The sequence below is a fragment of the Schistocerca serialis genome, chromosome 4 (genome assembly GCF_023864345.2).
Source record: "Schistocerca serialis cubense isolate TAMUIC-IGC-003099 chromosome 4, iqSchSeri2.2, whole genome shotgun sequence".
NCBI classification, from domain to species: Eukaryota; Metazoa; Arthropoda; class Insecta; order Orthoptera; family Acrididae; genus Schistocerca; species Schistocerca serialis.
In genome coordinates this window covers 934,140,669-934,166,660 of record NC_064641.1, presented here as the reverse complement: position 1 = coordinate 934,166,660, position 25,992 = coordinate 934,140,669, and positions in this window count along the sequence as shown.

Below are 25,992 nucleotides of genomic sequence, written 5' to 3'. Positions count from 1 at the left end.
TAGAATCCGATGCTTCACTTCAATTTACTGTATACCTCGGACCTTCTTATTGTCGATGAAACACAGAAATTGCATCCTAATTTAATACAAAAGCACAATGCCGACTTAAGTACAAGAGGACTGACACTCTATCTTTCTATGATTTGAACCTCTCCTGTGAGTCCAGTTTTAGATTCCGATGCTTCACTTCAGGTTTATTGTATACCTTGGACCTTCTTATTGACGATGAAAAACAGAAATTGCATCCGAAATTAATACAAAAGGCACAATGCCGACTTAAGTACAAGAGGACTACCACTCTAACTTTCTATGATTTGAACCTCTCCTGTGAGTCCAGTTTTAGATTCCGATGCTTCACTTTAGGTTTACTGTATACCTTGGACCTTCTTATTGACGATGAAGCACATAAATTGCATCGGAATTAAATTCAAAAGGCACAATGCCGACTTATGTACAAATGGACTGACACTCTAACTTTCTATGATTTGAACCTCTCCTGTGAGTCCAGTTTCAGATTCCGATGCTTCACTTCAGGTTTACTGTATCCCTTGGATCTTCTTATTGACGACGAAACACAGAAATTGCACCTGAATTATACAAAAGGCACCATTCCGACTTAAGTACAAGAGGACTGACACTCTAACTTTCTATGATTTGAACATCTCCTGTGAGTCCAGTTTTAGATTCCGATGCTTCACTTCAGGTTTACTATATACCTTGGACCTTCTTATTGACGATGAAACACAGAAATTGCATCCTAATTTAATACAAAAAGCACAATGCCGACTTAAGTACAAGATGACTGACACTCTAACATTCTATGAATTGAACCTCTCCTGTGAGTCCTGTTTTAGATTCGGTTGCTTCACTTCAGGTTTACTGTATACTTTGGACCTTCTTATTGACAATGAAGCACAGAAATTACATACGAATTTAATACAAAAGGCACAATGCCGACTTAAGTACAAGAGGACTGACACTCTATCTTTCTATGATTTGGACCTCTCCTGTGAGTCCAGTCTTAGATTCCGATGGTTCACTTCAGGTTTACTGTATACCTTGGACCTTCTTATTGACGAAGAAGCACATAAATTGCATCGGAATTAAATTCAAAAAGCACAATGCAGACTTATGTACAAATGGACCGACACTCTAACTTTCTATGATTTGAACCTCTCCTGTGAGTCCAGTTTTAGTTTCCGATACTTCACTTCAGGTTTCTTGTATACCTTGGACCTTCTTATTGACGATGAAAAACAGAAATTGCATCCGAAACTAATACAAAAGGCACAATGCCGACTTAAGTACAAGAGGACTACCACTCTAACTTTCTATGATTTGAACCTCTCCTGTGAGTCCAGTCTTAGATTCCGATGCTTCACTTCAGGTTTACTGTATACCTTGGACCTTCTTATTGACGAAGAAGCACATAAATTGCATCGGAATTAAATTCAAAAGGCACAATGCCGACTTAAGTACAAGTGGACTGTCACTCTAACTTTCTATGATTTAAATCTCTCCTGTGAGTCCTATTTTAGAATCCGATGCTTCACTTCAATTTACTGTATTCCTCGGACCTTCTTATTGACGATGAAACACAGAAATTGCATCTTAATTTAATACAAAGGGCACAATGCCGACTTAAGTACAAGAGGACTGACACTCAAACAATTTATGAGTTGAATCTCTTTTGTGAGTCCAGTTTTAGATTCCGATGCTTCACTTCAGGTTTACTGTATCCCTTGGACCTTCTTAATGACGATAAAAGACTGAAATTGCATCCGAATTTAAGACAAAGGCACAATGCCGACTTAAGTACAAGAGGACTGACACTCTAAGTTTCTGTGATTTGAACCTCTCCTGTGAGTCCAGTTTTAGATTCCGATGCTTCACTTCAGGTTTACTGAATACCTTGGACCTTCCTATTGACGATGAATTTAATACAAAAGGCACAATGCCGACTTAAGTACAAGAGGACTGACACTCTAACTTTCTATGAGTTGAATCTCTTCTGTGAGTCCAGTTTTAGATTCCGATGCTTCACTTCAGGTTTACTGTATCCCTTGGACCTTCTTATTGACGATAAAAGACTGAAATTGCATCCGAATTTAAGACAAAGGCACAATGCCGACTTAAGTACAAGAGGACTGACACTCTAAGTTTCTGTGATTTTAACCTCTCCTGTGAGTCCAGTTTCAGATTCCGATGCTTCACTTCAGGTTTACTGTATACCTTGGACCTTCTTATTGACGATGAAGCACATAAATTGCATCGGTATTAAAATCAAAAGGCACAATTCCGACTTATGTACAAATGGACTGACACTCTAACTTTCTATGATTTGAACCTCTCCTGTGAGTCCAGTTTTAGATTCCGATGCTTCACTTCAGGTTTATTGTATACCTTGGACCTTCTTATTGACGATGAAAAACAGAAATTGCATCCGAAATTAATACAAAAGGCACAATGCCGACTTAAGTACAAGAGGACTACCACTCTAACTTTCTATGATTTGAACCTCTCCTGTGAGTCCAGTCTTAGTTTCCGATGCTTTACTTTAGGTTTACTGTATACCTTGGACCGTCTTATTGACGAAGAAGCGCATAAATTGCATCGGAATTAAATTCAAAAGGCACAATGCCGACTTAAGTACAAGAGGACTGACACTCTAACTTTCTATGATTTAAATCTCTCCTGTGAGTCCTGTTTTAGAATCCGATGCTTCACTTCAATTTACTGTATACCTCGGTCCTTCTTATTGTCGATGAAACACAGAAATTGCATCCTAATTTAATACAAAAGCACCATGCCGATTTAAGTACAAGAGGACTGACACTCTATCTTTCTATGATTTGAACCTCTCCTGTGAGTCCAGTTTTAGATTCCGTTGCTTCACTTCAGGTTTATTGTATACCTTGGACCTTCTTATTGACGATGAAAAACAGAAATTGCGTCCGAAATTAATACGAAAGGCACAATGCCGACTTAAGTACAAGAGGACTACCACTCTAACTTTCTATGATTTGAACCTCTCCTGTGAGTCCAGTTTTAGATTCCGATGCTTCACTTCAGGTTTACTGTATACCTTGGACCATCTTATTGACGATGAAGCACATAAATTGCATCGGAAATAAATTCAAAAGGCACAATGCCGACTTATGTACAAATGGACTGACACTCTAACTTTCTATGATTTGAACGTCTCCTGTGAGTGCAGTTTTAGATTCCGATGCTTCACTTCAGGTTTACTGTATCCCTTGGATTTTCTTATTGACGATGAAACACAGAAACTGCACCTGAATTATACAAAAGTCACCATGCCGACTTAAGTACAAGGGGACTGACACTCTAACTTTCTATGATTTGAACCTCTCCTGTGGGTCCAGTTTTAGATTCCGATGCTTCACTTCAGGTTTACTATATACCTTGGACCTTCTTATTGACGATGAAACACAGAAATTGCATCCTAATTTAATACAAAAAGCACAATGCCGACTTAAGTACAAGAGGACTGACACTCTAAAATTCTATGAATTGAACTTCTCCTGTGAGTCCTGTTCTAGATTCGGTTGCTTCACTTCAGGTTTACTGTATACTTTGGACCTTCTTATTGACGATGAAACACAGAAATTGCATCCGAATTTAATACAAAAGGCACAATGCCGACTTAAGTACAAGAGGACTGACACTCTATCTTTCTATTATTTGGACCTCTCCTGTGAGTCCAGTCTTAGATTCCGATGGTTCACTTCAGGTTTACTGGATACCTTGGACCTTCTTATTGACGATGAAACACAGAAATTGCATCGGAATGAAATTCAAAAGCACAATGCCGACTTAAGTACAAATGGACTGACACTCTAACTTTCTATGATTTGAACCTCTCCTGTGAGTCCAGTTTTAGATTCCGATGCTTCACTTCAGGTTTACTATATACCTTGGACCTTCTTATTGACGATGAAAAACAGAAATTGCGTCCGAAATTAATACGAAAGGCACAATGCCGACTTAAGTACAAGAGGACTACCACTCTAACTTTCTATGATTTGAACCTCTCCTGTGAGTCCAGTTTTAGATTCCGATGCTTCACTTCAGGTTTACTGTATACCTTGGACCATCTTATTGACGATGAAGCACATAAATTGCATCGGAATTAAATTCAAAAGGCACAATGCCGACTTATGTACAAATGGACTGACACTCTAACTTTCTATGATTTGAACCTCTCCTGTGAGTGCAGTTTCAGATTCCGATGCTTCACTTCAGGGTTACTGGATCCCTTGGATCTTCTTATAGACGATGAAACACAGAAACTGCACCTGAATTATACAAAAGTCACCATGCCGACTTAAGTACAAGGGGACTGACACTCTAACTTTCTATGATTTGGACCTCTCCTGTGAGTCAAGCCTTAGATTCCGATGGTTCACTTCAGGTTTACTGTATACCTTGGACCTTCTTATTGACGAAGAAGCACATAAATTGCATCGGAATTAAATTCAAAAAGCACAATGCCGACTTATGTACAAATGGACTGACACTCTAACTTTCTATGATTTGAACCTCTCCTGTGAGTCCAGTTTTAGATTCCGATGCCTCACTTCAGGTTTATTGTATACCTTGGACCTTCTTATTGACGATGAAAAACAGAAATTGCATCCGAAACTAATACAAAAGGCACAATGCCGACTTAAGTACAAGAGGACTACCACTCTAACTTTCTATGATTTGAACCTCTCCTGTGAGTCCAGTCTTAGATTCCGATGCTTCACTTCAGGTTTACTGTATACCTTGGACCTTCTTATTGACGAAGAAGCACATAAATTGCATCGGAATTAAATTCAAAAGGCACAATGCCGACTTAAGTACAAGAGGACTGTCACTCTAACTTTCTATGATTTAAATCTCTCCTGTGAGTCCTGTTTTAGAATCCGATGCTTCACTTCAATTTACTGTATTCCTCGGACCTTCTTATTGACGATGAAACACAGAAATTGCATCTTAATTTAATACAAAAAGCACAATGCCGACTTAAGTACAAGAGGACTGACACTCTAACATTCTATGAATTGAACCTCTCCTGTGAGTCCTGTTTTAGATTCGGTTGCTTCACTTCAGGTTTACTGTATACTTTGGACCTTCTTATTGACGATGAAGCACAGAAATTGCATACGAATTTAATACAAAAGGCACAATGCCGACTTAAGTACAAGAGGACTGACACTCTATCTTTCTATGATTTGGACCTCTCCTGTGAGTCCAGTCTTAGATTCCGATGGTTCACTTCAGGTTTACTGTATACCTTGGACCTTCTTATTGACGAAGAAGCACATAAATTGCATCGGAATTAAATTCAAAAAGCACAATGCCGACATATGTACAAATGGACTGACACTCTAACTTTCTATGATTTGAACCTCTCCTGTGAGTCCAGTTTTAGTTTCCGATGCTTCACTTCAGGTTTATTGTATACCTTGGACCTTCTTATTGACGATGAAAAACAGAAATTGCATCCGAAACTAATACAAAAGGCACAATGCCGACTTAAGTACAAGAGGACTACCACTCTAACTTTCTATGATTTGAACCTCTCCTGTGAGTCCAGTCTTAGATTCCGATGCTTCACTTCAGGTTTACTGTATACCTTGGACCTTCTTATTGACGAAGAAGCACATAAATTGCATCGGAATTAAATTCAAAAGGCACAATGCCGACTTAAGTACAAGAGGACTGTCACTCTAACTTTCTATGATTTAAATCTCTCCTGTGAGTCCTGTTTTAGAATCCGATGCTTCACTTCAATTTACTGTATTCCTCGGACCTTCTTATTGACGATGAAACACAGAAATTGCATCTTAATTTAATACAAAGGGCACAATGCCGACTTAAGTACAAGAGGACTGACACTCTAACATTCTATGAGTTGAATCTCCTCTGTGAGTCCAGTTTTAGATTCCGATGCTTCACTTCAGGTTTACTGTATCCCTTGGACCTTCTTATTGACGATAAAAGACTGAAATTGCATCCGAATTTAAGACAAAGGCACAATGCCGACTTAAGTACAAGAGGACTGACACTCTAAGTTTCTGTGATTTGAACCTCACCTGTGAGTCCAGTTTTAGATTCCGATGCTTCACTTCAGGTTTACTGTATACCTTGGACCTTCCTATTGACGATGAATTTAATACAAAAGGCACAATGCCTACTTAAGTACAAGAGGACTGACACTCTAACTTTCTATGAGTTGAATCTCTTCTGTGAGTCCAGTTTTAGATTCCGATCCTTCACTTCAGGTTTACTGTATCCCTTGGACCTTCTTATTGACGATAAAAGACTGAAATTGCATCCGAATTTAAGACAAAGGCACAATGCCGACTTAAGTACAAGAGGACTGACACTCTAAGTTTCTGTGATTTTAACCTCTCCTGTGAGTCCAGTTTTAGATTCCGATGCTTCACTTCAGGTTTACTGTATACCTTGGACCTTCTTATTGACGATGAAGCACATAAATTGCATCGGAATTAAAATCAAAAGGCACAATTCCGACTTATGTACAAATGGACTGACACTCTAACTTTCTATGATTTGAACCTCTCCTGTGAGTCCAGTTTTAGATTCCGATGCTTCACTTCAGGTTTATTGTATACCTTGGACCTTCTTATTGACGATGAAAAACAGAAATTGCATCCGAAATTAATACAAAAGGCACAATGCCGACTTAAGTACAAGAGGACTACCACTCTAACTTTCTATGATTTGAACCTCTCCTGTGAGTCCAGTCTTAGTTTCCGATGCTTCACTTTAGGTTTACTGTATACCTTGGACCGTCTTATTGACGAAGAAGCGCATAAATTGCATCGGAATTAAATTCAAAAGGCACAATGCCGACTTAAGTACAAGAGGACTGACACTCTAACTTTCTATAATTTAAATCTCTCCTGTGAGTCCTGTTTTAGAATCCGATGCTTCACTTCAATTTACTGTATACCTCGGACCTTCTTACTGTCGATGAAACACAGAAATTGCATCCTAATTTAATACAAAAGCACCATGGCGATTTAAGTACAAGAGGACTGACACTCTATCTTTGTATGATTTGAACCTCTCCTGTGAGTCCAGTTTTAGGTTCCGATGCTTCACTTCAGGTTTATTGTATACCTTGGACCTTCTTATTGACGATGAAAAACAGAAATTGCGTCCGAAATTAATACGAAAGGCACAACGCCAACTTAAGTACAAGAGGACTACCACTCTAACTTTCTATGATTTGAACCTCTCCTGTGAGTCCAGTTTTAGATTCCGATGCTTCACTTCAGGTTTACTGTATACCTCTGACCATCTTATTGACGATGAAGCACATAAATTGCATCGGAATTAAATTCAAAAGGCACAATGCCGACTTATGTACAAATGGACTGACACTCTAACTTTCTATGATTTGAACCTCTCCTGTGAGTGCAGTTTCAGATTCCGATGCTTCACTTCAGGTTTACTGTATCACTTGGATCTTCTTATTGACGATGAAACACAGAAACTGCACCTGGATTATACAAAAGTCACCATGCCGACTTAAGTACAACGGGACTGACACTCTAACTTTCTATGATTTGAACCTCTCCTGTGGGTCCTGTTTTAGATTCGGTTGCTTCACTTCAGCTTTACTGTATACTTTGGACCTTCTTATTGACGATGAAACACAGAAATTGCATCCGAATTTAATACAAAAGGCACAATGCCGACTTAAGTGCAAGAGGACTGACACTCTATCTTTCTATTATTGGGACCTCTCCTGTGAGTCCAGTCTTAGATTCCGATGTTTCACTTCAGGTTTACTGGATACCTTGGACCTTCTTATTGACGATGAAACACAGAAATTGCATCGGAATGAAATTCAAAAGCACAATGCCGACTTAAGTACAAATGGACTGACACTCTAACTTTCTATGATTTGAACCTCTCCTGTGAGTCCAGTTTTAGATTCCGATGCTTCACTTCAGGTTTATTGAATACCTTGGACCTTCTTATTGACGATGAAAGCTATAAATTGCATCCGAAATTAATACAAATGCACAATGCCGACTTAAGTACAAGAGGACTGACACTCTAACTTTCTATGATTTTAACCTCTCCTGTGAGTCCAGTCTTAGATTCCGATGCTTCACTTCAGGTTTACTGTATACCTTGGACCTTCTTATTGACGAAGAAGCACATTAATTGCATCGGAATTAAATTCAAAAGGCACAATGCCGACTTAAGTACAAGAGGACTGACACTCTATCTTTCTACGATTTGAACCTCTGCTGTGAGTCCAGTCTTAGATTCCGATGCTTCACTTCAGGTTTACTGTATACCTTGGACCTTCTTACTGACGATGAAACACAAAAATTGCATCCTAATTTAATACAAAAGGCACAATGCCGACTTATGTACAAATGGACTGACACTCTAACTTTCTATGATTTGAACCTCTCCTGTGAGTGCAGTTTCAGATTCCGATGCTTCACTTCAGGTTTACTATATACCTTGGACCTTCTTATTGACGATGAAACACAGAAATTGCATCCTAATTTAATACAAAAAGTACAATGCCGACTTAAGTACAAGAGGACTGACACTCTAAAATTCTATGAATTGAACCTCTCCTGTGAGTCCTGTTTTAGATTCGGTTGCTTCACTTCAGGTTTACTGTATACTTTGGACCTTCTTATTGACGATGAAACACAGAAATTGCATCCGAATTTAATACAAAAGGCACAATGCCGACTTAAGTACAAGAGGACTGACACTCTATCTTTCTATTATTTGGACCTCTCCTGTGAGTCCAGTCTTAGATTCCGATGGTTCACTTCAGGTTTACTGGATACCTTGGACCTTCTTATTGACGATGAAACACAGAAATTGCATCGGAATGAAATTCAAAAGCACAATGCCGACTTAAGTACAAATGGACTGACACTCTAACTTTCTATGATTTGAACCTCTCCTGTGAGTCCAGTTTTAGATTCCGATGCTTCACTTCAGGTTTATTGAATACCTTGGACCTTCTTATTGACGAAGAAGCACATAAATTGCATCGGAATTAAATTCAAAAGGCACAATGCCGACTTAAGTACAAGAGGACTGACACTCTAACTTTCTATGATTTAAATCTCTCCTGTGAGTCCAGTTTTAGATTCCAATGCTTCACTTCAATTTACTGTATACCTCGGACCTTCTTATTGTCGATGAAACACAGAAATTGCATCCTAGTTTAATACAAAAGCACAAAGCCGACTTAAGTACAAGAGGACTGACACTCTATCTTTCTACGATTTGAACCTCTGCTGTGAGTCCAGTCTTAGATTCCGATGCTTCACTTCAATTTACTGTATACCTCGGATCTTCTTATTGTCGATGAAACACAGAAATTGCATCCTAATTTAATACAAAAGCACAAAGCCGACTTAAGTACAAGAGGACTGACACTCTATCTTTCTACGATTTGAACCTCTGCTGTGAGTCCAGTCTTAGATTCCGATGCTTCACTTCAGGTTTACTGTATACCTTGGACCTTCTTACTGACGATGAAATACAAAAATTGCATCCTAATTTAATACAAAAGGCACAATGCCGACTTATGTACAAATGGACTGACACTCTAACTTTCTATGATTTGAACCTCTCCTGTGAGTGCAGTTTCAGATTCCGATGCTTCACTTCAGGTTTACTATATACCTTGGACCTACTTATTGACGATGAAACACAGAAATTGCATCCTAATTTAATTCAAAAAGCACAATGCCGACTTAAGTACAAGAGGACTGACACTCTAAAATTCTATGAATTGAACCTCTCCTGTGAGTCCTGTTTTAGATTCGGTTGCTTCACTTCAGGTTTACTGTATACTTTGGACCTTCTTATTGACGATGAAACACAGAAATTGCATCCGAATTTAATACAAAAGGCACAATGCTGACTTAAGTACAAGAGGACTGACACTCTATCTTTCTATTATTTGGACCTCTCCTGTGAGTCCAGTCTTAGATTCCGATGGTTCACTTCAGGTTTACTGGATACCTCGGACCTTCTTATTGACGATGAAACACAGAAATTGCATCGGAATGAAATTCAAAAGCACAATGCCGACTTAAGTACAAATGGACTGACACTCTAACTTTCTATGATTTGAACCTCTCCTGTGAGTCCACTTTTAGATTCCGATGCTTCACTTCAGGTTTATTGAATACCTTGGACCTTCTTATTGACGATGAAAGCTATAAATTGCATCCGAAATTAATACAAATGCACAATGCCGACTTAAGTACAAGAGGACTGACACTCTAACTTTCTATGATTTTAACCTCTCCTGTGAGTCCAGTCTTAGATTCCGATGCTTCACTTCAGGTTTACTGTGTACCTTGGACCTTCTTATTGACGAAGAAGCACATAAATTGCATCGGAATTAAATTCAAAAGGCACAATGCCGACTTAAGTACAAGAGGACTGACACTCTAACTTTCTATGATTTAAATCTCTCCTGTGAGTCCAGTTTTAGATTCCGATGCTTCACTTCAATTTACTGTATACCTCGGACCTTCTTATTGTCGATGAAACACAGAAATTGCATCCTAATTTAATACAAAAGCACAAAGCCGACTTAAGTACAAGAGGACTGACACTCTATCTTTCTACGATTTGAACCTCTGCTGTGAGTCCAGTCTTAGATTCCGATGCATCACTTCAAGTTTACTGTATACCTTGGACCTCCTTACTGACGATGAAACACAAAAATTGCATCCTAATTTAATACAAAAGGCAAAATGCCGACTTAAGTACAAGAGGACTGCCACTCTAACTTTCTATGATTTGAACCTCTCCTGTGAGTCCAGTTTTAGATTCCGTTGCTTCACTTCAGGTTTACTGTATACCTTGGACCTTCTTATTGACGATGAAACACAGAAATTGCATCCTAATTTAATACAAAAGGCACAATGCCGACTTAGGTACAAGAGGACTGACACTCTAACATTCTATGAGTTGAACCTCTCCTGTGAGTCCAGTTTTAGATGCCGATGCTTCACTTCAGGTTTACTGTATACCTTGGACCATCTTATTGCCGATGAAGCACATAAATTGCATCGGAATTAAATTCAAAAGGCACAATGTCGACTTATGTACAAAAGGACTGACACTCTAATTTTCTATGATTTCAACCGCTCCTGTGAGACCAGTCTTAGATTCCGATGCTTCACTTCAGGTTTTATGTATACCTAGGACCGTCTTATTGACGATGAAACACAGTAATTGCATCCAAATCTAATACATAAGGCACAGTGCCGACTTAAATACAAGAGGACTGACACTCTAACTTTCTATAATATGAACCTCTCCTGTGAGTCCAGTTTTAGTTTCCGATGCTTCACTTCAATCTACTGTATACCTCGGACGTTCTCATTGTCGATGAATCACAGAGATTGCACCCTAATTTAATACAAAAGGCACAATGCCGGCTTAAGTACAAGAGCACTGACACTGTACCTTTCTATGATTTGAACCTCTCCTGTGAGTCCAGCTTAAGATTCCGATGCTTCACTTCAGGTTTACTGTATCTCTTGGACCTTCTTGTTGACGATGAAACACAGAAATTGCACCTGAATTATACAAAAGGCACCATGCCGACTTAAGTAAAAGAGGACTGACACTCTAACTTTCTATGATATGAACCTCTCCTGTGAGTCCAGTTTTAGATTCCGATGCTTCACTTCAATCTACTGTATACCTCAGAAGTTCTTATTGTCGATGAAACACAGAAATTGCATCCTAATTTAATACAAAAGGAACAATGCCGACTTAAGTACAAGAGGACTGACACTCTAACTTTCAATGATTTGAACCTCTCCTGTGACTCCAGCTTAAGATTCCGATGCTTCACTTCAGGTTACTGTATCCCTTGGACCTTCTTCTTGACGATGAAACACAGAAATTGCACCTGAATTATACAAAAGGCACCATGCCGACTTAAGTACAAGAGGACTGACACTCTAACTTTCTATGATTTGAAACTCTCCTGTGAATCCAGTTTTAGATTTCGTTGCTTCACTTTAGGTTTACTGTATTCCTCGGACCTCCTTATTGACGATGAAACACAGAAATTGCATCCTAATTTATTAGAAAAGGCACAATGCCGACTTAAGTACAAGAGGACAGACTCTCTAACATTCTATGATTTGAACCTCTCCTGTGAGTCCAGTTTTAGATTCCGATGTTTCACTTCAGGTTTACTGTATACCTTGGTCCCTCTTACTGACGATGAAACACAGAAATTGCATCCTAATTTAATACAAAATGCACAATGTCGACTTAAGTACAAGAGGAGAGACTCTCTAAGTTTCTATGATATGAACCTCTCCTGTGAGTCCAATTTTAGATTCCGATGCTTCACTTCAGGTTTACTGTGTCCCTTGGACCTTCTTATTGACGACGAAACACAGACATTGCATCCGAATTTAATACAAAATGCACAATTCCGACTTAAGTGCAAGGGGACTGACTCTCTAACTTTCTATGATTTGAACCTCTCCTGTGAGTCCAGTTTTAGATTCCGATGCTTCACTTCATGTTTACTGTATACCTTGGACCTTCTTATTGACGATGAAACACAGAAATTGCATCCTAATTTAATACAAAAGGCACAATGCCGACTTAAGTACAAGAGGACTGACACTCTAACTTATTATGATCTGAACCTCTCCTGCGAGTCCAGTTTTAGATTCCGATGCTTCACTTCAGGTTCACTGTATCCTTTGACCTTCTTATTGACGATGAAACACAGAAATTGCATCCTAATTTAATACAAAAGGCATATTGCCGACTTATGTACGAGAGGACTGACACTCTAACTTTCTATGATTTGAGCCTCTCCTGTGAGTCCAGTTTTAGATACCGATGCTTCACTTCATGCTCACTGTATACCTTGGACCTTCTTATTGACGATGAAACACATAATTTGCATCCGAATTTAATATAAAAGGCACAATGCCGACTTAAGTACAAGAGGACAGACTCTCTAACATTCTATGATTTGAACCTCTCCTGTGAGTCCAATTTTAGATTCCGATGCTTCACTTCAGGTTTACTGTGTCCCTTGGACCTTCTTATTGACGACGAAACACAGACATTGCATCCGAATTTAATATAAAATGCACAATTCCGACTTAAGTGCAAGGGGACTGACTCTCTAACTTTCTATGATTTGAACCTCTCCTGTGAGTCCAGTTTTAGATTCCGATGCTTCACTTCATGTTTACTGTATACCTTGGACCTTCTTATTGACGATGAAACACAGAAATTGCATCCTAATTTAATACAATAGGCACAATGCCGACTTAAGTACAAGAGGACTGACACTCTAACTTATTATGTTCTGAACCTCTCCTGTGAGTCCAGTTTTAGATTCCGATGCTTCACTTCAGGTTCACTGTATCCTTTGACCTTCTTATTGACGATGAAACACAGAAATTGCATCCTAATTTAATACAAAAGGCATATTGCCGACTTAAGTACGAGAGGACTGACACTCTAACTTTCTATGATTTGAAACTCTCCTGTGAATCCAGTTTTAGATTTCGTTGCTTCACTTTAGGTTTACTGTATACCTTGGACCTCCTTATTGACGATGAAACACAGAAATTGCATCCTAATTTATTAGAAAAGGCACAATGCCGACTTAAGTACAAGAGGACAGACTCTCTAACATTCTATGATTTGAACCTCTCCTGTGAGTCCAGTTTTAGATTCCGATGTTTCACTTCAGGTTTACTGTATACCTTGGTCCCTCTTACTGACGATGAAACACAGAAATTGCATCCTAATTTACTACAAAATGCACAATGTCGACTTAAGTACAAGAGGAGAGACTCTCTAAGTTTCTATGATTTGAACCTCTCCTGTGAGTCCAATTTTAGATTCCGATGCTTCACTTCAGGTTTACTGTGTCCCTTGGACCTTCTTATTGACGACGAAACACAGACATTGCATCCGAATTTAATACAAAATGCACAATTCCGACTTAAGTGCAAGGGGACTGACTCTCTAGCTTTTTATGTTTTGAACCCCTCTAGTGAGTCCAGTTTTAGATTCCGATGCTTCACTTCAGGTTTACTGTATCCCTTAGACCTTCTTATTGACGATGAAACACAGAAATTGCATCCGAATTTAATACAAAAGGCACAATGCCGACTTAAGTACAAGAGGACTTACACTCTAACTTTCTATGAAATGAACCTCTCCTGTGAGTACTGTTTTAGATTTCGTTGCTTCACTTCAGGTTTTTTGTATACCTTGGACCTTCTTATTGACGATGAAACACAGAAATTGCATCCGAATTTAATACAAAAGGCACAATGCCGACTTAAGTACAAAAGGACTGACACTCTATCTTTCTATGATTTGAACCTCTCCTGTGAGTCCAGTCTTAGATTCCGATGCTTCACTGCAGGTTTACTGTATACCTTTTACCTTCTTATTGACGTTGAAACACAGAAATTGCATCCCAATTCAATACAAAAGGCAAATGCCGACTTAAGTACAAGAGGACTGCCACTCTAACATTCTATGATTATAATCTATCCTGTGAGTCCAGTTTTAGATTCAGATGCTTCACTTCAGGTTGACTGTATACCTTGGACTTTCTTATTGACGATAAACACAGAAACTTCATCCTAATTGAATACAAAATGCACAATGCCGACTTAAGTACAAGAGGACTGACACTCTAACTTTCTATGATTTGAACCTCTCCTGTGAGTCCAGTTTTAGATTCCGTTGCTTCACTTTAGGTTTACTGTATTACTTGGACCTTGTTATTGACGAAGAAGCACATAAATTTCATCGGAATTAAATTCAAAATGCACAATGCCGACTTAGGTACAAGAGGACTGACACTCTAACTTTCTATGATTTGAACCTCTCCTGAGAGTCCAGTTTTAGATTCCGATGCTTCACTTCAGGTTTTTTGTATACCTTGGACCTTCTTATTGACGATGAAACACAGAAATTGCATCCGAATTTAATACAAAAGGCACAATGCCGACTTAAGTACAAAAGGACTGACACTCTATCTTTCTATGATTTGAACCTCTCCTGTGAGTCCAGTCTTAGATTCCGATGCTTCACTGCAGGTTTACTGTATACCTTTTACCTTCTTATTGACGATGAAACACAGAAATTGCATCCCATATTAATACAAAAGGCAAAGGCCGACTTAAGTACAAGAGGACTGCCATTCTAACATTCTATGATTATAATCTATCCTGTGAGTCCAGTTTTAGATTCCGATGCTTCACTTCAGGTTGACTGTATACCTTGGACCTTCTTATTGACAATAAACACAGAAACTTCATCCTAATTGAATACAAAATGCACAATGCCGACTTAAGTACAAGAGGACTGACACTCTAACTTTCTATGATTTGAACCTCTCCTGTGAGTCCAGTTTTAGATTCCGATGCTTCACTTCAATTTACTGTATACCTCGGACCTTCTTATTGTCGATGAAACACAGAAATTGTATCCTAATTTAATACAAAAGCACAATGCCGACATATGTACAAGAGGACTGACACTCTAACTTACTATGATTTGAACCTCGCCTGTGAGTCCTGTTTTAGATTCCGATGCTTCACTTCAGGTTTACTGTATCCCTTGGATCTTCTTATTGACGATGAAACAAAAAAATTGCACCTGAATTATACAAAAGGCACCAAGCCGACATAAGTACACGAGGACTGACACTCTACTTTTCTATGATTTGAACCTCGCCCGTGAGTCCAGTTTTAGATTCCGATGCTTCACTTCAGGTTTACTGTATCCCTTGGATCTTCTTATTGACGATGAAACACAGAAATAGCATCCTAATTTAATACAAAAGGCACAATGCCGACTTAAGTACAAGAGGACTGACACTCTAACTTTCTATGAATTGAACTTCTCCTGTGAGTCCTGTTTTAGATTCCGTTGCTTTACTTCAGGTTTACTGTATACCTTGGACCTTATTATTGACGATGAAACACAGAAATTGCATCGGAATTTAATACAAAAGGCACAATGCCGACTTAAGTACAAAAGGACTGACACTCTATCTTTCTATGATTTGAACCTCTCCTGTGTGTCCAGTCTTAGATTCCGATGCTTCACTGCAGGTTTAATGTATACCTTTTACCTTCTTATTGACGATGAAACACAGATATTGCATCCCAATTTAATACAAAAGGCACAATGCCGACATAAGTACAAGAGGACTGCCACTCTATCATTCTATGATTATAATCTATCCTGTGAGTCCAGTTTTAGATTCCGATGCTTCACTTCAGGTTGACTGTATACCTTGGACCTTCTTATTGACGATAAACACAGAAACTTCATCCTAATTGAATACAAAATGCACAATGCCGACTTAAGTACAAGAGGACTGACACCCTAACTTTCTATGATTTGAACCTCTCCTGTGAGTCCAGTTTTAGATTCCGTTACTTCACTTTAGGTTTACTGTATTACTTGGACCTTCTTATTGACGATGAAACACAGAAATTGCATCCTAATTTAATACAAAAGGCACAATGCCGACTTAAGTACAAGAGGACTTACACTCTAACTGTCTGTGAGTTGAACCTCTCCCGTGAGTCCAGTTTTAGATCCCGATGATTCACTTCAGGTTTACTGTATCCCTTGGACCTTCTTATTGACGATGAAACACTGAAATTGCATCCGAATTTAAGACAAAGGCACAATGCCGACTTAAGTAGAAGAGGACTGACACTCTAAGTTTCTATGATTTGAACCTCTCCTGTAAGTCCAGTTTTAGATTCCGATGCTTCACTTCAGGTTTACTGTATACCTTGGACCTCCTTATTGACGATGAAACACAGATATTGCATCCTAATTTAATACAAAAGGCACAATGCCGACTTAAGTACAAGAGGACTGACACTCTAACTTTTTATGATTTGAACCTCTCCTGTGAGTCCAGTTTTAGATTCCGATGCTTCACTTCAGGTTCACTGTATACCTTGGACCTTCTTATTGACGATGAAACACAGAAATTGCATCCTAATTTAATACAAAAGGCACAATGCCGACTTAAGTACAAGAGGACTGACACTCTAACTTTTTATGATTTGAACCTCTCCTGTGAGTCCAGTTTTAGATTCCGATGCTTCACTTCAGGTTGACTGCATACCTTGGACCTTCTTATTGACGATAAACACAGAAAATCCATCCTAATTGAATACAAAATGCACAATGCCGACTTAAGTACAAGAGGACTGACACTCTAACTTTCTATGATTTGAACCTCTCCTGTGAGTCCAGTTTTAGATTCCGTTGCTTCACTTCAGGTTTACTGTATCCCTTGGACCTTCTTATTGACGATGAAACACAGAAATTGCTCCTGAATTATACAAAAGGCACCATGCCGACTTAAGTACAAGAGGACTGACACTCTAACTTTCTATGATTTGAACCTCTCCTGTGAGTCCAGTTTTAGATTCCGTTGCTTCACTTTAGGTTTACTGTATTACTTGGACCTTGTTATTGACGAAGAAGCACATAAATTTCATCGGAATTAAATTCAAAATGCACAATGCCGACTTAGGTACAAGAGGACTGACACTCTAACTTTCTATGATTTGAACCTCTCCTGAGAGTCCAGTTTTAGATTCCGATGCTTCACTTCAGGTTTTTTGTATACCTTGGACCTTCTTATTGACGATGAAACACAGAAATTGCATCCGAATTTAATACAAAAGGCACAATGCCGACTTAAGTACAAAAGGACTGACACTCTATCTTTCTATGATTTGAACCTCTCCTGTGAGTCCAGTCTTAGATTCCGATGCTTCACTGCAGGTTTACTGTATACCTTTTACCTTCTTATTGACGATGAAACACAGAAATTGCATCCCATATTAATACAAAAGGCAAAGGCCGACTTAAGTACAAGAGGACTGCCATTCTAACATTCTATGATTATAATCTATCCTGTGAGTCCAGTTTTAGATTCCGATGCTTCACTTCAGGTTGACTGTATACCTTGGACCTTCTTATTGACAATAAACACAGAAACTTCATCCTAATTGAATACAAAATGCACAATGCCGACTTAAGTACAAGAGGACTGACACTCTAACTTTCTATGATTTGAACCTCTCCTGTGAGTCCAGTTTTAGATTCCGATGCTTCACTTCAATTTACTGTATACCTCGGACCTTCTTATTGTCGATGAAACACAGAAATTGTATCCTAATTTAATACAAAAGCACAATGCCGACATATGTACAAGAGGACTGACACTCTAACTTACTATGATTTGAACCTCGCCTGTGAGTCCTGTTTTAGATTCCGATGCTTCACTTCAGGTTTACTGTATCCCTTGGATCTTCTTATTGACGATGAAACAAAAAAATTGCACCTGAATTATACAAAAGGCACCAAGCCGACATAAGTACACGAGGACTGACACTCTACTTTTCTATGATTTGAACCTCGCCCGTGAGTCCAGTTTTAGATTCCGATGCTTCACTTCAGGTTTACTGTATCCCTTGGATCTTCTTATTGACGATGAAACACAGAAATAGCATCCTAATTTAATACAAAAGGCACAATGCCGACTTAAGTACAAGAGGACTGACACTCTAACTTTCTATGAATTGAACTTCTCCTGTGAGTCCTGTTTTAGATTCCGTTGCTTTACTTCAGGTTTACTGTATACCTTGGACCTTATTATTGACGATGAAACACAGAAATTGCATCGGAATTTAATACAAAAGGCACAATGCCGACTTAAGTACAAAAGGACTGACACTCTATCTTTCTATGATTTGAACCTCTCCTGTGTGTCCAGTCTTAGATTCCGATGCTTCACTGCAGGTTTAATGTATACCTTTTACCTTCTTATTGACGATGAAACACAGATATTGCATCCCAATTTAATACAAAAGGCACAATGCCGACATAAGTACAAGAGGACTGCCACTCTATCATTCTATGATTATAATCTATCCTGTGAGTCCAGTTTTAGATTCCGATGCTTCACTTCAGGTTGACTGTATACCTTGGACCTTCTTATTGACGATAAACACAGAAACTTCATCCTAATTGAATACAAAATGCACAATGCCGACTTAAGTACAAGAGGACTGACACCCTAACTTTCTATGATTTGAACCTCTCCTGTGAGTCCAGTTTTAGATTCCGTTACTTCACTTTAGGTTTACTGTATTACTTGGACCTTCTTATTGACGATGAAACACAGAAATTGCATCCTAATTTAATACAAAAGGCACAATGCCGACTTAAGTACAAGAGGACTTACACTCTAACTGTCTGTGAGTTGAACCTCTCCCGTGAGTCCAGTTTTAGATCCCGATGATTCACTTCAGGTTTACTGTATCCCTTGGACCTTCTTATTGACGATGAAACACTGAAATTGCATCCGAATTTAAGACAAAGGCACAATGCCGACTTAAGTAGAAGAGGACTGACACTCTAAGTTTCTATGATTTGAACCTCTCCTGTAAGTCCAGTTTTAGATTCCGATGCTTCACTTCAGGTTTACTGTATACCTTGGACCTCCTTATTGACGATGAAACACAGATATTGCATCCTAATTTAATACAAAAGGCACAATGCCGACTTAAGTACAAGAGGACTGACACTCTAACTTTTTATGATTTGAACCTCTCCTGTGAGTCCAGTTTTAGATTCCGATGCTTCACTTCAGGTTCACTGTATACCTTGGACCTTCTTATTGACGATGAAACACAGAAATTGCATCCTAATTTAATACAAAAGGCACAATGCCGACTTAAGTACAAGAGGACTGACACTCTAACTTTTTATGATTTGAACCTCTCCTGTGAGTCCAGTTTTAGATTCCGATGCTTCACTTCAGGTTGACTGCATACCTTGGACCTTCTTATTGACGATAAACACAGAAAATCCATCCTAATTGAATACAAAATGCACAATGCCGACTTAAGTACAAGAGGACTGACACTCTAACTTTCTATGATTTGAACCTCTCCTGTGAGTCCAGTTTTAGATTCCGTTGCTTCACTTTAGGTTTACTGTATTACTTGGACCTTCTTATTGACGATGAAACACAGAAATTGCATCCTAATTTAATACAAAAGGCACAATGCCGACATAAGTACAAGAGGACTCACACTCTAACTTTCAATGAGTTGAACCTCTCCTGTGAGTCCAGTTTTAGATTCCGATGATTCACTTCAGGTCTACTGTATCCCTTGGACCTTCTTATTGACGATGAAACACTGAAATTGCATCCGAATTAAAGACAAAGGCACAATGCCGACTTAAGTACAAGAGGACTGACACTCTAACTTTCGTTGATTTGAACCTCTCCAGTGAGTCCAGTTTTAGATTCCGTTGCTTCACTTTAGGTTTACTGTATTACTTGGACCTTCTTATTGACGAAGAAGCACATAAATTTCATCGGAATTAAATTCAAATGGCACAATGCCGACTTAGGTACAAGAGGACTGACACTCTAACATTCTACGATTTGAACCTCTCCTGTGAGTCCAGTTTTAGATTCCGATGCTTCACTTCAATTTACTGTTTACCTCGGACCTTCTTATTGCCGATGAAACACAGAAATTGTATCCTAATTTAATACAAAAGCACAATGCCGACATATGTACAAGAGGACTGACACTCTAACTTTCTATGATTTGAACCTCGCCTGTGAGTCCAGTTTTAGATTCCGATGCTTCACTTCAGGTTTACTGTATCCCTTGGATCTTCTTATTGACGATGAAACAAAAAAATTGCACCTGAATTATACAAAAGGCACCAAGCCGACTTAAGTACACGAGGACTGACACTCTACTTTTCTATGATTTGAACCTCGCCTGTGAGTCCAGTTTTAGATTCCGATGCTTCACTTCAGGTTTACTGTATCCCTTGGATCTTCTTATTGACTATGAAACACAAAAATTGCACCTGAATTATACAAAAGGCACCAAGCCGACTTAAGTACAAGAGGACTGACACTCTACTTTTCTATGATTTGAACCTCTCCTGTGAGTTCTGTCTTAGATTCCGATGCTTCACTGCAGGTTTACTGTATACCTTTTACCTTCTTATTGACGATGAAACACAGAAATTGCATCCCAATTTAATACAAAAGGCAAATGCCGACTTAAGTACAAGAGGACTGCCACTCTAACATTCTATGATTATAATCTATCCTGTGAGTCCAGTTTTAGATTCCGATGCTTAACTTCAGGTTGACTGTATACCTTGGACCTTCTTATTGACGATAAACACAGAAACTTCATCCTAATTGAATACAAAATGCACAATGCCGACTTAAGTACAAGAGGACTTACACTCTAACTGTCTATGAGTTGAACCTCTCCCGTGGGTCCAGTTTTAGATTCCGATGATTCACTTCAGGTTTACTGTATTCCTTGGACCTTCTTATTGACGATGAAACACTGAAATTGCATCCGAATTTAAGACAAAGGCAAAATGCCGACTTAAGTACAAGAGGACTGTCACTCTAAGTTTCTATAATTTGAACCTCTCCTGTAAGTCCAGTTTTAGATTCCGATGCTTCACTTCAGGTTTACTGTATACCTTGGACCTTCTTATTGACGATAAACACAGAAACTTCATCCTAATTGAATACAAAATGCACAATGCCGACTTAAGTACAAGAGGACTGACACTCTAACTTTCTATGATTTGAACCTCTCCTGTGAGTCCAGTTTTAGATTCCGTTGCTTCACTTTAGGTTTACTGTATTACTTGGACCTTCTTATTGACGTTGAAACACAGAAATTGCATTCTAATTTAATACAAAAGGCACAATGCCGACTTAAGTACAAGAGGACTCACACTCTAACTTTCTATGAGTTGAACCTCTCCTGTGAGTCCAGTTTTAGATTCCGATGATTCCCTTCAGGTCTACTGTATCCCTTGGACCTTCTTATTGACGATGAAACACTGAAATTGCATCCGAATTAAAGACAAAGGCACAATGCCGACTTAAGTACAAGAGGACTGACACTCTAAGTTTCTATAATTTGAACCTCTCCTGTAAGTCCAGTTTTAGATTCCGATGCTTCACTTCAGGTTTACTGTATACCTTGGACCTTCTTATTGACGATGAAACACAGAAATTGCATCCTAATTTAATACAAAAGGCACAATGCCGACTTAAGTACAAGAGGACTGACACTCTAACTTTTTATGATTTGAACCTCTCCTTTGAGTCCAGTTTTCGATTGCGATGCTTCACTTCAGGTTTTTTGTATACCTTGGACCTTCTTATAGACGATGAAACACAGAAATTGCATCCGAATTTAATACAAAAGGCACAATGCCGATTTAAGTACAAAAGGACTGACACTCTATCTTTCTATGATTTGAACCTCTCCTGTGAGTCCAGTCTTAGATTCCGATGCTTCACTGCAGGTTTACTGTATACCTTTTACCTTCTTATTGACGACGAAACACAGAAATTGCATTCCAATTTAATACAAAAGGCAAATGCCGACTTCAGTACAAGAGGACTGCCACTCTAATATTCTATGATTATAATCTATCCTGTGAGTCCAGTTTTAGATTCCGATGCTTCACTTCAGGTTGACTGTATACCTTGGACCTTCTTATTGACGATAAACACAGAAACTTCATCCTAATTGAATACAAAATGCACAATGCCGACTTAAGTACAAGAGGACTGACACTCTAACTTTCGTTGATTTGAACCTCTCCAGTGAGTCCAGTATTAGATTCCGTTGCTTCACTTTAGGTTTACTGTATTACTTGGACCTTCTTATTGACGGAGAAGCACATAAATTTCATCGGATTTAATTCAAAAGGCACAATGCCGACTTAGGTACAAGAGGACTGACACTCAAACTTTCTATGATTTGAACCTCTCCTGTGAGTCCAGTTTTAGATTCCGATGCTTCACTTCAATTTACTGTATACCTCGGACCTTCTTATTGTCGATGAAACACAGAAATTGTATCCTAATTTAATACAAAAGCACAATGCCGACATATGTACAAGAGGACTGACACTCTAACTTTCTATGATTTGAACCTCGCCTGTGAGTCCAGTTTTAGATTCCGATGCTTCACTTCAGGTTTACTGTATCCCTTGGATCTTCTTATTGACGATGAAACACAAAAATTGCACCTGAATTATACAAAAGGCACCAAGCCGACTTAAGTACAAGAGGACTGACACTCTACTTATCTATGATTTGAACCTCTCCTGTGAGTTCAGTCTTATATTCCGATGCTTCACTGCAGGTTTACTGTATACCTTTTACCTTCTTATTGACGATGAAACACAGAAATTGCCTCCCAATTTAATACAAAAGGCAAATGCCGACTTAAGTACAAGAGGACTGCCACTCTAACATTCTATGATTATAATCTATCCTGTGAGTCCAGTTTTAGATTCCGATGCTTAACTTCAGGTTGACTGTATACCTTGGACCTTCTTATTGACGATAAACACAGAAACTTCATCCTAATTGAATACAAAACGCACAATGCCGACTTAAGTACAAGAGGACTTACACTCTAACTGTCTATGAGTTGAACCTCTCCCGTGAGTCCAGTTTTAGATTCCGATGATTCACTTCAGGTTTACTGTATTCCTTGGACCTTCTTATTGACGATGAAACACTGAAATTGCATCCGAATTTAAGACAAAGGCAAAATGCCGACTTAAGTACAAGAGGACTGACACTCTAAGTTTCTATGATTTGAACCTCTCCTGTAAGTCCAGTTTTAGATTCCGATGCTTCACTTCAGGTTTACTGTATACCTTGGACCTTCTTATTGACGATAAACACAGAAACTTCATCCTAATTGAATACAAAATGCACAATGCCGACTTAAGTACAAGAGGACTGACACTCTAACTTTCTATGATTTGAACCTCTCCTGTGAGTCCAGTTTTAGATTCCGTTGCTTCACTTTAGGTTTACTGTATTACTTGTACCTTCTTATTGACGATGAAACACAGAAATTGCATCCTAATTTAATACAAAAGGCACAATGCCGACTTAAGTACAAGAGGACTTACACTCTAACTTTTTATGATTTGAACCTCTCCTGTGAGTCCAGTTTTAGATTCCGATGCTTCACTTCAGGTTCACTGTATACCTTGGACCTTCTTATTGACGATGAAACACAGAAATTGCATCCTAATTTAATACAAAAGGCACAATGCCGACTTAAGTACAAGAGGACTGACACTCTAACTTTTTATGATTTGAACCTCTCCTGTGAGTCCAGTTTTAGATTCCGATGCTTCACTGTGGTGTCACCGCCAGACACCACACTTGCTAGGTGGTAGCTTAAATCGGCCGCGGTCCATTTAGTACATGCCGGACCGGCGAGTCGCCACTGTGTAATCGCAGACCTAGCGCCACCACCAAGGCAGGTCTCGTGATACGAGAGAGCACTCGCCCCAGTTGTACGAGAACCTAGCTACCGACCAGATGTACGAAGCCTTTCTCTCTCATTAGCCGAGAGACAGAATAGCCATGAGCTAAGTTAATGGCTACGAACTGGCAAGGCGCCATTAGCCATACAGTGATTGAACTTAAAGTCTCCTGTGTATCGTCAAGATCGATGTACCACAATGATATTAAAGATAAGTATTAATCAAGCTACGTACTTTTCTTCTTAACATTAATAACGTAGCCTGTTCCAGTACTTCACGCCCGTCTGCGGTAGTCTAGCGTGCATTTTCAGCCATCTCAACTTCACGGTGTCGGCCCAGATACCGACACAACATTGGCGACGATTTCAAGTGTTCTTTCTGATTGCTTACATTTAATTGTGTCATGGCTTCGCCACATTCTCCAGATGTACTGTCCGAATTTTATCGCTTGCAGAATCAGCAGACGCAGGCATTACTGGATGCCCTTGGACAGCTCGTCCAGGGTCAACGTACCATTCAAACCGATGCGGCCGCCGCCGCTTCTTCGCTACCGCTGCCACTAAACGCTGTTGCACCTCCCTTTCGACCATACGTGGCAGCCGATGAGACCTGGCACGAGTGGTCTCGCCAGTTCAACTTTCATCTAGCAGCCTACAGAATTCAAGGTAAAGAGCGGCAGCCGTTTTTGCTTTCTTGTGTCGGTGTGTCCACATACCGTGTGATAGTGTAATTGTTTCCCCGACGCGACGTAGCAACTCTGTCCTACGAGGAAATTTTGTCTGCATTAGATGCCTATTTCAAAGAAACACTTAATGTGGTTGCAAAACGGTATACGTTCTTTCGTACAAAACGTACGGCCGGTCAAACTAATAGGGAGTGGGTAGCAACATTGCAAGGACTTACTAGGGACTGTGCCTTTGAATGTGACTGTGGTGTTTCTTATTCAGATACAATGGTGCGTGATGCAATTGCACAGAACGTTTCTGATGTTCGCATACGGGAGCAAATTTTGAAACTAGTTAATCCCTCCCTTCAACAAGTGATAGACATATTGGATAGACAGGACACACTTGACTGTGCTCAGGAATCTTTTGAAACTTCGCCAGCCGTGTGTAACATTAACCGGCCCGCTGGACGCGCTGCGCGGCCCGGTAACCGGGCCTCGCGCACGTCCGCACAGCTGCCGCCGCGTGCTAAGCCACGTGTGCCGCGCCAGCCCACAAATGTAGTGAAATCGTGCCCGCGGTGTGCTACTAGGCATTCGCGTGAACATTGCCCGTCACGCCAAGCTATTTGCTTTTTCTGCAATAAGAAAGGACATGTTCAAAGTGTTTGCCAGAAAAAGCTCAGATCAGACAATCACAATCATTCCAGGCCCTTTGCTTCGCGCCGGAATCGAACCAAGGACACTCAGGCTCGTGGACCTTCGCCTATGGACATTCATGTCGTTAATTCCTCTTCGTCCAGTGACACTTTCTCTAACAGTGACTGTGATCGTCCCACAAAATCTGTGCGTCG